Genomic DNA, 15,889 nt, shown 5'->3' on the forward strand with positions numbered 1-15,889 from the left:
GAGATCAGCGCAGGAACGTGGACAGGTAACTATTTTTTTTTTAGTAAACTAAGAATTAAATAAAATGGTGTGTTTTATTTCAAATAAATTATTTTTTTCTTGGTGTAGTGTGTGTTTTTTCTTTTTAACACTTTGTAGGTTAGTAATGGGGGTGTCTTATAGACGCCCATCATTACTAACCTGGGCTTCATGGCAACTGGCGCTGACATGAACCCCAACCCTATTACCCCACTGCCACCGCACCAGGGCAGCGTGGAAGAGCGAGGCTAAGTGCCAGAGTTGGCGCATCCTATGGATGCGCCATTTCTGGGGCGGCTGACGGCTGGTGTTTCTAGCCTGGGAGGGGGCCAATATTCATGGCACCCTTCCTGGGCTATTAATATCAGCCCCCAGCTGTCTGCCTAGCCTTTGCTAGCTATTAAAATAGGGGGGACCCCACGTCATTTTTTTGGGGGGGTCCCCCATTTTAATAGCTAGTAAAGGCTAGGTATTCAGCTGGGGGCTGATATTAGTAGCCTGGGAAGCTCCGTGGGTATTACCCCCTTCCCAGGCTTCAAACATCTGCCCCAGCTGTGTGCTTAACCTCCGCTAGAGACTAAAATTATGGGGGATCCCACGCCAATTTTTTTTTTAAAAAAATCCTTTATTTTAACACTAAATGGCATTTGAGGAGTTAATAAAGATGCAGTCCCTAAATTATTATTTATTTTTTAATTAATTTTTCCCAAAAATTTTGACGTGGGCTTTGCTATATTTTTGTATGCCAGCCAGTTACAGCATCCAGCTTCTATGAACGCGCCATTTTCCGGGGTGGCTGTGGACTGCAATTTGCAGCGGGGGGGGGCCCAGAAAGCTTGGGCCTCCCTGCGCTGCAGATTCCATCCCCCAGCTGCCTAGTTGTACCTGGCTGGACACAAAAATAGGGCGAAGCCCCACGTATTTTTTTTTTTAAATTATTTCATGAAATTCATGAAATAATAAAGAAAAAAAGGGCTTCCCTATATTGTTGTGTCCGGCCAGGTACAAATAGGCAGCTGGTGGTTTGGGGGCAGCCCGTTCCTGCCTGCTGTACCTGGCTGGACCCAAATATAGTGCGAAGCCCCACGTCAATTTTTTTTAAATTATTTCAGGAAATTCATGAAATAATTAAAAAAAAATTGATGTGGGGCTTCGCCCTATATTTGTGTCCAGCCAGGTACAGCAGGCAGGAACGGGCTGCCCTTAACCACCAGCTGCCTATTTGTACCTGGCCGGACACAACAATATAGGGAAGCCCTTTTTTTAAAAAATTATTTCATGAAATAATTAAAAAAAAATTGACGTGGAGCTTCGCACTATATTTGTGTCCAGCCAGGTACAGCAGGCAGGAACGGGCTGCCCCCAACCACCAGCTGCCTATTTGTACCTGGCCGGACACAACAATATAGGGAAGCCATTTTTTTCTTAATTATTTCATGAATTTCATGAAATAATTAAAAAAAAAAATACGTGGAGCTTCGCCCTATTTTTGTGTCCAGCCAGGTACAACTAGGCAGCTGGGGGCTGGAATCTCCAGTGCAGGGAGACCCAAGCTTTCTGGGCCCCACCCGCTGCAAATTGCAGTCCGCAGCCGCCCCGGAAAATGGCGCGTTCATAGAAGCGCTATCTTCTGGCGCTGTACCCAACTCATCCAGGGCCCTGGTGCGGTGGCTCACTGGGTAATAAAGGGGTTAAGGCCAGCTTGGCATTATCAGCTGGCCCTAAGCCTGAAATTCATGGGGTCACGCCAATATTAGACATGACCACCATGAATTTCTAGTAAAGTATTTAAAAAAAACACAACACCCAGAATAAAGTCCTTTATGTAACGGGTCCGGGAGGCGGAACCTCTGAGCTACTATACAAGGGGGCGGCCCTTGTAAGGGAGCGGGTGGCAGTCTCTGGGTGAACGGACAGGGAGTTACGGCAAGTGATCAGGGCAGTCTCTGGGTAAGGGGTAGGTACGACCTGTGATGGCAGAGCCTCCGGGTAGGCTAGCAGGCAGATGGTAGATGTGTGCTCCCAGGTGAGCAAGCGAGAGTCTCTGGAATAGCAGGTGGTCACGGCACGTGACGGCGGAACCTCCGGGCTGGCAGGCAGGTAGGTAACGGAGAAGCGCTCCCAGGTGAGCGGGCAAGAGTCTCTGGAATAGCTGGTGGTCACCGCACGTGACAACGGAGCCTCCGGGCTGGCAAGCAGGCAGATAACGGAGAAGCGCTCCCAGGTGAGCGGGCAAGCTGGTCCATAGACAGACTGACCGGAGTAGTAAGGCAGACCGTCGGACCTCAGGCAAGCAGGCAGGTAGCTGATATGCGCTCCCAGGTGAGCGGGCAGGCTGGTCCTTTAGACAGACTGACAGGAATAGTAAGGCAGACCGTCGGACCTCAGACTGGCAGACAGGTAACAAGTATTCAGGCAGGAATCAGGCAGGTAACTGGCAGGTAACTGGCAGGAAACTGGCAGGTAACTGGCAACGGGACCTGAGGGCTGAAGCACAGGTGAGACACAGGTGCAAACAACATTGCTCGGGCACCTCCATTTTGGAGGAGGTGCCTTATATATGATGAAGTCCTCCGGCCATTGGCCGGGGACTCTTTAGGGCGGCGCGCGCGGCCCCTTTAAGAGGAGGGGAGCGCGCGCGCGCGCGCCCTAAGCACAGGGGCCGGGAAGGAGCGCGCGCTGAGAGCAGAGCAGGAGGAGGACGCCGGGACGGAGCGCGCGCTGACAGCAGAGCGGGGGGAGGATGCCGGGCACGGAGCAGAGCGGTGAGGGGAGCAGCGTCCCTGCCTAGCAGAGGGCAGGGACGCCGGCACTACAGTACCCCCCCCTTTAGGCCCCCCCTTTTTTAGGCCAGACAGAAATTTAGCTAGGATGAGAGGGGCATGGATGTTCTCCCGGGGCTCCCACGTTCTCTCCTCAGGACCAAACCCCTTCCAATCTACCAGGAAAAAGGTCTTTCCTCTTACCCTTTTGGTGGCAAGAATGTTCTCTACCTCAAACTCGTCCTCAGCAGAAACCGGAGCAGGAGGCGTACCTGTAGACTTGGAAAAAGAGTTAAGCACCACAGGTTTGAGGAGAGACACATGGAAGGAGTTAGGGATCCGTAAGTTGGCCGGGAGTTTCAATTTATAGGCCACCGGGTTGATCTGACTGATGACCTCCAGTGGGCCGATGAACCGAGGCCCTAACTTATAGGAAGGGATCTTGAGCCGGACATATTTGGACGAGAGCCAGACTTTATCCCCAGGGCGGAATTGAGGAGGGTCCAGACGTTTTTTGTCAGCGTGTCTTTTCATACGCTCGGATGACAGAAGGAGTGCGGACCGGGTACTCTCCCATATGGAGGAAAATTTGTTAACAAGAGATTCCGCAGCCGGATTGTCCGCCGAGGTGGAGACGGGAAACGGGATCCGAGGATGCTGACCGTAGACTACAAAAAACGGGGATTTGGAGGAAGACTCGCTCTCGTGATTGTTGTACGAGAATTCGGCCCATGGCAGGAGATCCACCCAGTCAGAATGGTGGGCATTAACGAAGTGCCGAAGGTAACTGGTCAGGTTCTGATTGATCCGCTCCACTTGACCATTAGACTGTGGGTGGTAAGCGGAGGGGAAGTCCAGGGTGACGTCCAGCAATTTACAAGTGGCTCTCCAGAAACGGGAAGTGAACTGTACCCCACGATCCGACACGATGTGACGGGGCAGGCCATGAAGACGGAAGATGTGGCGGATAAAGTCTTTAGCCAGCTCGGGTGCAGACGGAAGACCTGGCAGTGGAATGAAGTGAGCCATCTTGGAGAAGCGGTCAGCGACCACCCAAATGACCGTACAACCGGCAGAGACGGGCAGATCAGTAATGAAGTCCATCGCTATATGCTGCCAGGGGGCAGCAGGTACTGGCAGAGGTAGGAGGCGGCCGGCCGGCAGGTGTCTCGGAACTTTGTTGCGGGCGCAGGACACACAGGCAGAAACAAAGTCTATTACATCCTTGTGCAGGTTAGGCCACCAGTAGTGCCGGGTAATAAGCTGGAGGGTCTTTTTCTGACCGGCGTGGCCAGCTAGTTTAGACGAATGACCCCAGTGTAGGATCCTCTCCCAATCAGGTACTGGTACGAACGTCTTACCAGGAGGAAGACGATTTAGACTCACGGGAGCCACCTGCATTACTCTGGCGGGATCGATGATATGTTTCGGATCCTCCTCAAGATCAGACACCAGAAAGGATCGAGACAAGGCGTCCGCCTTGACGTTTTTGTCAGCCGGGCGAAAATGAAGGACAAAATCAAAACAAGCAAAAAACAAGGACCACCGGGCTTGGCGCGGGTTAAGTCTCTGGGCATGCTGGAGGTAAGCCAAGTTCTTGTGGTCAGTGTAAATTATTACCGGGTGAAGAGCCCCCTCGAGCAGGTAACGCCACTCCTCCAATGCCAGTTTGATGGCCAATAACTCTCGGTCTCCTATGGAATAGTTGCGCTCAGAGGAGGAGAAGAGTTTAGAGAAGAAGCCACAAGTTACCATCCTCCCGGAAGATGATTTTTGAGTAAGTACCGCTCCGGCTCCAGAGGAGGAGGCGTCAACTTCCAGGAAGAACTGCTTGTTGCCATCTGGGCGATGCAGCACCGGGGCGGAAGAGAAGGCCTGTTTAAGGGAAAGAAAGGCCTCCTCTGCTTCGGGTGGCCACTCTTTGGGATTAGTACCTTTACGGGTGAGCGCAGAAATTGGGGCCGTCCGGGAAGAGAAGTGTGGTATGAAGAGGCGGTAGTAGTTGGCGAAGCCCAGGAATCGCTGAATGGCCTTCAACCCCTCCGGTCGGGGCCATTTCTCGATGGCAGACAGTTTCTCAGGATCCATTTGTAGGCCGGTCTGAGAGATAATGTAGCCCAGAAACGGAAGCGAGGTCTGCTCAAAGAGGCACTTCTCAAATTTAGCGTAGAGATGGTTCTGCCTTAGCCTGAGCAGGACCTGACGAACGTCCCTCCGGTGAGTCTGGAGATCCGGAGAGAAGACCAAGATGTCGTCCAGGTACACCACTACGCAGGAGTAGAGAAGGTCCCGGAAGATGTCATTGACCAACTCTTGAAAGACGGCAGGAGCGTTACAGAGACCAAAGGGCATTACCAGGTATTCATAGTGGCCGTCCCGGGTGTTGAATGCCGTCTTCCATTCATCCCCCTGACGAATACGAACCAGGTTGTACGCCCCACGAAGGTCCAGTTTGGTGAAGATCCTAGCCCCCCTCAGACGATCAAATAATTCTGGAATGAGCGGAAGGGGGTACTTATTCTTCACCGTGATCAGGTTTAGGCCTCTATAGTCTATACAGGGACGGAGAGAGCCGTCCTTCTTTTTGACGAAAAAGAAGCCTGCTCCCGCCGGGGAGGTAGATTTCCGGATGAATCCTCTGGCCAGATTCTCCTCAATATATTCGGACATTGACCGGGTCTCAGCAGCGGATAAAGGATAGATACGCCCACGGGGAGGAGTAGTACCGGGTAGCAGATCGATGGGACAGTCGTATAGTCTATGTGGTGGTAATGTCTCTGCCTCCTTTTTATTAAAGACATCTGCATAAGACCAATAAGGAATCGGAAGTCCAGGTAGATTAGCTGGGGTAGGAGAGGGACGGATGGGATGGACGGGAACCAGGCAGGTTTTATGACAGTCTTGTCCCCAGCGAAGGACCTCTCCGGTTTGCCAGTCTAGCACGGGTGCATGTCTCTGGAGCCAGGGCAGACCTAGCAAGAGGGCGTGAGAGAGTCCAGGCAGAACATGAAAGGAGATACTTTCAGAATGCAGCATTCCCACCTGCAGGGTAATGGATTCGGTGATGAGTTGAATGGGGCGAGGTAAGAGGCCCCCATCCACGGCAGCGACAGACAAGGGTACAGCCAGAGGTTTGGTGGGGATGCGGTATTTCTCAACCAGGGACTGTGAAATAAGGTTCCCGGCTGCTCCAGAGTCAAGTTGGGCTAGTTCGAAATAACGGTTCTCCCCGTAGATGATCGAAACTGACAACAGCAGGGATGGAGAGGATTTATTCTTGTCTAGGTGGACCTCTCTGAGCGAACCTAGACACAGGCGTTTCCCGACCTCTCCGGGCAGGCACGGATCCGGTGCTCCTTACTGCCACAGTAGAAGCACCTCCCCTCGGCACGGCGTGAGTCCTGACGGGTTTTGACCATCTTGGTCTGGTCGACCTGCATAGGCTCAGGAGAGTGTACCTGGGGAGAGATGGAGGGAATGACGGGTTTCTGGAAAGTAGGAGCTAAACGTGGAATCCTTCTCTCACGGGTGACCTCTTTGGCACGCTCCTGGAACCGTAGGTCAATCCGGGTGGCAAGGGTTATTAGATCATCGAGAGAGGTAGGAATGTCCCGACCAGCAAGTTCATCTTTAATACGACCGGACAGACCCTCCCAGAAGACGGATACCAGAGCGTCGTTATCCCAGGCCAGCTCCGAGGCAAGGGTGCGGAACCGTATGGCATATTGGCCCACGGTGAGACCCTCCTGACGGAGGCGTAGCAGAGAGGATGCGGATGAGGTCTTCCGTCCGGGTTCGTCGAAGACTTTCCGGAAAGCCGAGAGAAAAGCAGGCAAGTTGGACACCAGGGGGTCTCCTCTCTCCCATAGAGGATTTAGCCAGGCCAGGGCCTCCCCGGTGAGATGGGACATGATAAAGGCAATTTTGGCCCGGTCGGAATTAAACTGATGGGACAAAAGTTCAAAGTGCAGGGTGCACTGATTTATGAAGCCCCGAGCCTGGGCGGAGTCGCCTCCGAAGCGAGGAGGTGCAGACAGCCGGGTACCGGGATAGGTTACCATGGTATTAGTGGGTAGCGGAGCTGCCGGGTTGCGAGTCATGGTACTGGCAGTCGCTGCAGGTGGTGCAGTCAGAGTGTCCAGGCGAGTATTGACATTCCGCAGGTGACCCAGGATGGACTCCTGTTGGGACCTTTGACGGGACAGTTCATGACACAGGTCCGTGAGCGAGGGAGCTTGGGTGCCACCGGGTTCCATGGCCCGAGCAAACTGTAACGGGTCCGGGAGGCGGAACCTCTGAGCTACTATACAAGGGGGCGGCCCTTGTAAGGGAGCGGGTGGCAGTCTCTGGGTGAACGGACAGGGAGTTACGGCAAGTGATCAGGGCAGTCTCTGGGTAAGGGGTAGGTACGACCTGTGATGGCAGAGCCTCCGGGTAGGCTAGCAGGCAGATGGTAGATGTGTGCTCCCAGGTGAGCAAGCGAGAGTCTCTGGAATAGCAGGTGGTCACGGCACGTGACGGCGGAACCTCCGGGCTGGCAGGCAGGTAGGTAACGGAGAAGCGCTCCCAGGTGAGCGGGCAAGAGTCTCTGGAATAGCTGGTGGTCACCGCACGTGACAACGGAGCCTCCGGGCTGGCAAGCAGGCAGATAACGGAGAAGCGCTCCCAGGTGAGCGGGCAAGCTGGTCCATAGACAGACTGACCGGAGTAGTAAGGCAGACCGTCGGACCTCAGGCAAGCAGGCAGGTAGCTGATATGCGCTCCCAGGTGAGCGGGCAGGCTGGTCCTTTAGACAGACTGACAGGAGTAGTAAGGCAGACCGTCGGACCTCAGACTGGCAGACAGGTAACAAGTATTCAGGCAGGAATCAGGCAGGTAACTGGCAGGTAACTGGCAGGAAACTGGCAGGTAACTGGCAACGGGACCTGAGGGCTGAAGCACAGGTGAGACACAGGTGCAAACAACATTGCTCGGGCACCTCCATTTTGGAGGAGGTGCCTTATATATGATGAAGTCCTCCGGCCATTGGCCGGGGACTCTTTAGGGCGGCGCGCGCGGCCCCTTTAAGAGGAGGGGAGCGCGCGCGCGCCCTAAGCACAAGGGCCGGGAAGGAGCGCGCGCTGAGAGCAGAGCAGGAGGAGGACGCCGGGACGGAGCGCGCGCTGACAGCAGAGCGGGGGGAGGATGCCGGGCACGGAGCAGAGCGGTGAGGGGAGCAGCGTCCCTGCCTAGCAGAGGACAGGGACGCCGGCACTACACTTTAATTGAAATAAAGACACAATTCTTTATTGTTCTAAATTAAACTATACTTACCATCACACCCATTCCAGCTGAAGCCAACGATCTCCTGCAATAAAAGAAAAATAATAAACCAACATCATCCTTACCTTTCCATGGTTCCCACGACAGCTTCAGCTCTGCTACATCGAGATGACAGGCTGGACCACAGCAGAACGCTGCCATCCAGCCTGTCATCCCGCAGACACTGAGAAGCGCAGGCATGCTTGCGCTCCTCAGTGTCTCTCTGTGACGGCATCCAGATGAGCCGAGGTCATGTCCAATGAACTCGGCTCACCTCATGCACGTCACTGACAGCGTGGGAAAATTCTCACGCTGAAGCGCTGAGTGCAGGAGAATTTTCCCACGCTGTCAGTGACGTGCATGAGGTGAGGTCATGTCCAATGAACTCGGCTCACCTCATGCACGTCACTGACAGCGTGGGAGAATTCTCCTGCACTCAGCGCTTCAGCGTGAGAATTTTCCCACGCTGTCAGTGACGTGCATGAGCTGAGCCGAGTTCATTGGACATGACCTCGGCTCATCTGGATGCCGTCACAGAGAGACACTGAGGAGCGCAAGCAAGCCTGCGCTTCTCAGTGTCTGCGGGATGACAGGCTGGATGGCAGCATTCTGCTGCGGTCCAGCCTGTCATCTCGATGTAGCAGAGCTGGAGCCATCGTGGGAAACATGGAAAGGTAAGGATGAGGTTGCTTTATTATTTTTCTTTTATTGCAGGAGATCGTTGGCTTCAGCTGGAATGGGCGTTATGGTAAGTATGGTTTAATTTAGAACAATAAAGAATTGTGTGTTTATTTCAATTAAAGGACTTTATTCTGGGTGTTTGTGTTTTTTTTTAACTTTGACTATGGGGTTAGTAATGGGGGTGTCTTATAGACGCCTCTCCATTACTAACCTGGGCTTGATGTCAGCTGGCATTATAAGGTGACATCAACCCCAGCCCTATTACCCCACTGCCACCACTACAGGGCAGTGGGAAGAGCGAGGCTAAGTGCCAGAATTGGCGCATCCTATGGATGCACCATTTCTGGGGCGGCTGACGGCTGGTGTTTCTAGCCTGGGAGGGGGCCAATATTCATGGCTCCCTTCCTATGCTATTAATATCAGCCCCCAGCTGTCTGCCTAGCCTTTGCTAGCTATTAAATTAGGGGGGACCCCACGTCATTTTTTTGGGGGTTCCCCCATTTTAATAGCTAGTAAAGGCTATGTATTCAGCTGGGGGCTGATATTAGTAGCCTGGGAAGCTCCGTGGGTATTACCCCCTTCCCAGGCTTCAAACATCTGCCCCAGCCGTCTGCTTAACCTCCGCTAGAGACTAAAATTAAGGGGAACCCCACGACAATTTTTTTTTAAATAAATCCTTTATTTTAACATTAAATGACAAGTACAGTAATCAACACTGTCACTGTACTTCATATACATGTGACTGACATGTTTCTATCTATCTAATCTATGTACGATTCTCTATTCCTTCTATTCTAAATTGTCGGGTACAGATGCTGAATTGCCGGCCGGCTTTCTTAAAGAGACGGTGCATGAAAACACTATTATTTTTTTAAATAAATCCTTTACACTAAATGACAAGTACAGTAACCAACACTGTCACTGTACTTCATATATATGTGACTGACATGTTTCTATCTATATAATCTATGTGTGATGCTCTATCTTTCTGTTCTAAATTGTCGGTACCGCTGCTGAATTGCCGGCCGGCTTTTTTAAAGAGACGGTGCATGAAAACACTATTATTTTTTTTAATAAATCCTTTACACTAAATGACAAGTACAGTAACCAACACTGTCACTGTACTTCTTATATATGTGACTGACATGTTTCTATCTATCTAATCTATGTGTGAAGCTCTATTCTTTCTGTTGTATATTGTCGGGTACCGGTGTATGCCGCTGATGAATTGCCGGCTTTTCGCATAATACATTCTACATTATTCTTAGTTGTTTTACTTCATGTAGAATTAACCTACAAGGAAAGAAAGGGTTTATTTTCATTCCGATATTTGTGTCCCATTGACTTGCATTGGTTTCCGGTATCGGAATCGGCGATATCCGATACTTTTTGAGTATCGGTCCGATCCAATCCGATACGATATTTCCTGATATCGTAAGGTATCGCTCAACACTACTTATGATACTAAACATTTCCTAAAAAAATTTATGCACAAAATAAGAAGTGTGTAAAACTGTTTAGGTATGTTCTCACCTGGCAACAAAAAATGATAGTTTTTTTTGCATGTTTTTGTAGACAACCACACCAAAATATAAAATAGCATTCTGTTCTGGTTATTGCTTTTATATTTATTTGTAATGTACTTTTCTTTTTTTTGTGTTTTAAGTTTACATTTGGTGCTTCTTTTTTGATGTATTTTTACTGCAGAAATTCTGCAGTAATGTGTTATTTTGAAGCACACCATAGAAGTCTATAGGGAAAGACATATCTAAAGTGCACAGATCTGCAGTATCTCTAATTACATATTAGGCATGGATTTTCACATCAACTTTCATTGAACTGCAGATCTACTGAACAAAAAATAACACATCAAGAAAATGCTGCATTTCAATGTATTGTGAACACGGCCTTTAAAGGGGTCGTCCACCACTCAGAAAACCCCCTTTTAATCACTATATTTTCCCCATGTAATATAATAACAGCCTGTAATCACCTCTGGTGCTGGTGCCATTTGACCGATGTTGGACTCTAGTCTCCTACTGTTCATGTGACATTATTATGTCATGTGAGCCCTGCAGCCAATCATTGGCTGCTTCACTCTCACTTGCTTTGGACGAAGGAAGTGAGAGTGCAGTGGGCTCTGATTGGCTGCGGAGTTCACATGACATGCCAAAAAGCAGCACCTGCACCATTTGCAAGTATAGGTGTTATTGGTTTACATGGAGAAATATAGTGATTGAGAAGGGGTTGTTCGAGTATTAAACAACCTTTTTAAACAAATAAATGGATGAAATTTGCCAGCTTCTACTCCATTTCTCTTAAAAACCATGAACAATGGTATTTGAGGATGCTTTACTATAAACTATAAGTAATCAAAGAACATTTTTGGAACAAAACATTTTCTACTTTTTTTTCCCATCAGATTTCATAGATTGATATTTTTTTGGGGTAAAAATTATTCTTTGTTCTCACTGTTTATTACAAGGGATTTTATCCTGTTCCTAGTCATACAAGGACAATATATTCTATCTACTATAATTAGTGTTGAGCGAATTTGTTCGGCGAATGTTCGAAAGTTTCAAATTCGGTACGAATATGGCACATTTGGATTCATGATTGCAAAAGGTGAGCAAATTTTCTTAAAATCGGAAAAGTTTGATGAATTTGCTCAATTGCAACCACTGCATTTTGAACAGTTTTGTTAGCATAGTGAAAGTGTATAATGAGCAGTGACATGTGCCAGGTGAGTGTGGGAGCTGTGGAAATCTAGGAACAGGTCAGATCAGCGGCGCACTGTTATTTTTTCTTTCCTGTGGGCGGTAACTTTAACTGAGGAAAGCGCAGCCAGCCAATCATAGCGCAGGAAGCATCTACACTGTCCAGACATAAGGGCTTCTGCAATTGGCTGCAGAAATCACATGTCCTCTCAATATGAAAAACGGCCATGTTCCCTCAGCACCATTATATCCGTGTCACTGCTGGAGACAGACGCAGCTCAGTGTTCTCCTGTGTAATGAGAGATATTAGCTAGATAAATGGGCGCTTGTGTGGTAGTCAGATAGTGTAGATAATTCCTGGCCTGTGTACCTCTGCAACCGCTGGTGCAGCACATTTTTGGTGTTTTTGTGCAAGTACTGAGATTCTGACAGAAATAGAGAGCCCATGCCATACAATAGCGCTGTGCACTGCTGGTATAGAGCTCCATGTTTCAGAATACCTTGAATCTTTTTTTGCACTTGCTAATGTGATCAAGCAAGCGCAGTGCACCTTTTCATTTAGTGGGGTTGAAATTGTGCTCTGCACAGTCTGCAGAGCTTCTTTTTGCAGAGCACAAAATCTGCTTGTTTTTTTTCTTTTGCTATTGTGACATTGAAAGTTGTGTGCACTAAAGTTTTTTTTTAGTGTCAGATACTATTTTAGTGGAGTTGAACTTAAGGTGGTTTAAGAGTAAAAAAATACATTTTTTCTCTTGCTATTCCCAGTCCAAGAAATATTTTTTCAAGTGAGTTTGAAATATTTTGGAGCATATATTCTATGTCATACTGGCCTCATCCACATTCAAAAAAATTTTTCTTCTGTTCGTAAAGTAATACAGCAGGGGACATCTCAGTTTGAAATTGTTTGGAGAATATCTTGTAGGTTTTATCGGCCTCATATACACTAACAAATTTCTTTTGTCTGTTAGTAACGTTATACGGCAGGCCATATCTTACCTTGTCATTAAGTGTCGCTGAAATTCAGGTGTGTGCTGAGCTATTGCACAGGAAAAAAACATAGTTTTCTTTAGTTAATTGCATGCTCCTACCACTGTATCTGACCAACATGAGTGGGAAAAAGAGAGGGCGTGGTGGAAGGACGAATAGGCTTGGTGTTCAAGGTGTACGTGGGGTAGGTGGTAATGTTAGTGAAAGCACTAGTGAACCAACACAAACAGGTCCTATCCAAAAACAACTGACAACTTATGTTAGTGGATGGCCTACTTCACTCCCTTCCTTTGGCAGCTGCACAGCAACACCCCTTGTTGATAAGGCCCAGAAAGAGCAGGTGCTCCAGTGGATGGCAAGCTCTGCTTCCAGTACCCTCTCCTCTTCTTCCTCCACCTCAACATCACACGCAGTACAGTCCACAGAGGTGGCACCCCAATTACCCATGCTTCCCCCCGCGTCACAACTGGCCAACTGCCCAACTGACTGTAGCGAACCACAGATGGGCGAGTCTGTAGAACTCTTCACCCATTCTACACCATGGGCATCAGAAGTGTACTCCAAACTGTCCCAGAGTCAAGGTGAGGAAAGCATCTGCACCGATGCCCAAAATTTTTTTAGCTTCGATTCGGGGCTGGACGAAGTGGGGTCCGAGCAGGTTCCTGACCCTTGTCACCAGACGTTAACCGCAGGGGAGTGAGGTGATACCGATGAGACTGTACTGTGCTGTCAGAGCAACAAGAGGAGAGAGGTCACTCTGAGGTCAAGGAATGTGATAACACATTGGATGATGACGAGGTTGAAGATCCTACATTGTGTGAACCCAGAGTCATGCAGCCGAGTAGCTCATCTGAGGAGGTGGAGGAGGAAGACGAGGAGGTTACATTTTGCCCTATGGCGCTGACGCGAAGTGATGCAAACACGAGGAGCACTGCACCCTTAACCACAACCATGGCTGTGGCCAGCAACAGTCACAGGTAGCAAGGGTTGCCTAGCATGAGCCTTTTTTGTCACTGCAAAGGATGAGCCAACTCACTTTATCTGCAAACTTTGTAATAAAAAACTCAGTAGAGGGAAAAACTGTAATAATTTGACTACTACATGTATGAACGTTCACATGCTCAAGCAACATTCTTTACACTGGGAATCTTACTGCACTGAAATGCGGACCAGCGGACGTCAACAACCATCAGCTGCTCCATCAAAGGCATCCGCTGCTTCTTCCTCCTCTGCTGTTACTGTGCCAAGTATTGTCACGCAGGTCTCCCATCGCAGAAACTCCGGTTCTTTACCCGCTCCAATCAGGCTGAGTGACAGTCCATCAGCTGTAACGGTAGCGGACACGCCTGCTGTGTTTGTTTCACCAAGCACACCGCATGTTTCTCAATCCACCGTCACATCTGCAGCTCACTCACGCTCCACCAGTTTTTCCGGTTCACCATACTCGGCCCTCTCTCAGCACCTTATCCAGACCTCGGTCCCGCAGTTGTGGTCACATAAAAGATTGTTTCATCCTATGCATGACAAAGCTAAGAGGTTGAGCGCCACCATCTCCAATTTGTTGGCCATGGAAATGGTGGTCTTAGGCTCTATTTTTTTTTAATTTAAACACTTCTGATTGAGTCTGCATATCCTGGGTTGGCTGTAGTGGGACAAGTATGAGTCTGTGTTAAACTACTTGTAGTCTGATGACTTTGATGCCACTTCGGTGGTGTTAGGCCGCCCTCATTTAGGGCAATGTGAACACTCCTGGTTAGGTCTCCATCTCCTGGGTTGGCTGTACTGGAAGAGGTGTGGGTCTTATTTACACTATTTCTACAGTAGTGCAATTGATGCCACTTTGATGGTATCTGCCACTAATGTTTTTAAATGTGGGGAATCCTGATTGGGTCTCCATCTATTTGGTTGGCTGCAGTCTAAGTTGTGTAAGGTTGCGTACCAGTCCTTGCTGCACTCCTGATACAGAATCTGCCTGCTGCACTCCTGATACAGACTCTGCCTGTTGCACTCCTGATACAGAGTCTGCCTGCTGCACTCCTGATACAGACTCTGCCTGCTGCACTCTGATACAGACTCTGCCTGCTGCACTCTGATACAGACTCTGCCTGCTGCACTCTGATACAAACTCTGCTTGCTGCACTCTGATAAAGACTCCGCCTGCTGCACCATCTAGTCTGTCCTACTGGGTCCAGCTGCTGCACGTCCGTTGGTCTGTCCTGGAGTGGCACCTGGTGTTCATCTGGAGCCAAGTCTAACCTCACCATCAGAGGCTCTAGTGAACAGTCCGGTGTTCGCATTGTCATGCCCCTTCAGGCTCTCCGGGGTCTGTGGCACAGTAGTTCCACAAACTACGTCCTTACCAGTGCGCCCTCGCAGGCAGGGTTCTCTCTCCTGTTGGACCAGTCGGTGACCCCTTTTGACATGCAAAGAACAACTAAATAAATGTCGCTGTCACAGTAATAATAATTATAGTACTTGTACTGTGTGTCAACTGATGGCACTTTCCTGGTGTCTACACCTAATTTGATGTGTTTTGGCAGCTTTTGTTCCTGTTTCTAAGTGTTGTATATGCATTTTTTTGGTCCCCGCATTGACTCCTATGGGTTTCGGAAATGTTCGAACCGAACATTGAAATGTTCGCTCATGCCTAACTATAATGACAATACAAATTTCTTACAGTGGTTTCTTCCTAATTTTCCTTCAAATTCTTCTTTATTAAATATTATACAATAAATAGACATTGAAAATATAGTTTTGAAATAAAAACGATGCTCTACTTGTTATACTAAAAAAACAAAAAACAAAAGTAATACTTACATAGTTGGCTACAACTACCATTATCATTTTGAAGTACGTTGTTAGGCTCACCTGGTGAGGTAGTTCATGCAAATCCAAGGTCCGGATGGGCAGACTAAAAACAGGCATCGATGCAACAGACAGGTGAGGTACGTGGGAAATGGGTAGCAGAGGTACTGGAAGCTGCAGGCAGATAGCTGATGTACTGGAAGACACAGGCAGATGGATAACTGAGATACTGGAACCCGCAGGTAGATAGGTAGCTGAGGTAATGGAAGCTGCAGGCAGACAGCTAGCTGAGGTACTGAAAGCCACAGGCAGAAAGGTAGCTGAGGTACTGGAAGCTGCAGGCAGACAGGTAGTTGATGTACTGGAAGCCACAGGCTGACAAGAGACAGTGGGACTGGAAGCCACAGGCAAACAGGTAACTGAGGTACTGGAGACAGCAGACAGGGAGCTGAGAACAATCAAACTAAAAGACTTAATACCAAAGCACAGGTGTTTGTATTGGTGAGCTTTATTACATGAGATTACACCAGGCCATTTGCAAAGCCCACCGGGTGAGGGAAGCAAACAGGTGCATGACAGTACCACCACTCTTAGGTTCACTCCCAGATGAGTCTATAA

Source organism: Phyllobates terribilis, unplaced genomic scaffold (genome assembly GCF_046119375.1).
Source record: "Phyllobates terribilis strain yellow unplaced genomic scaffold, ASM4611937v1 Scaffold_2__4_contigs__length_985480577, whole genome shotgun sequence".
In the NCBI taxonomy this organism is placed as follows: Eukaryota; Metazoa; Chordata; class Amphibia; order Anura; family Dendrobatidae; genus Phyllobates; species Phyllobates terribilis.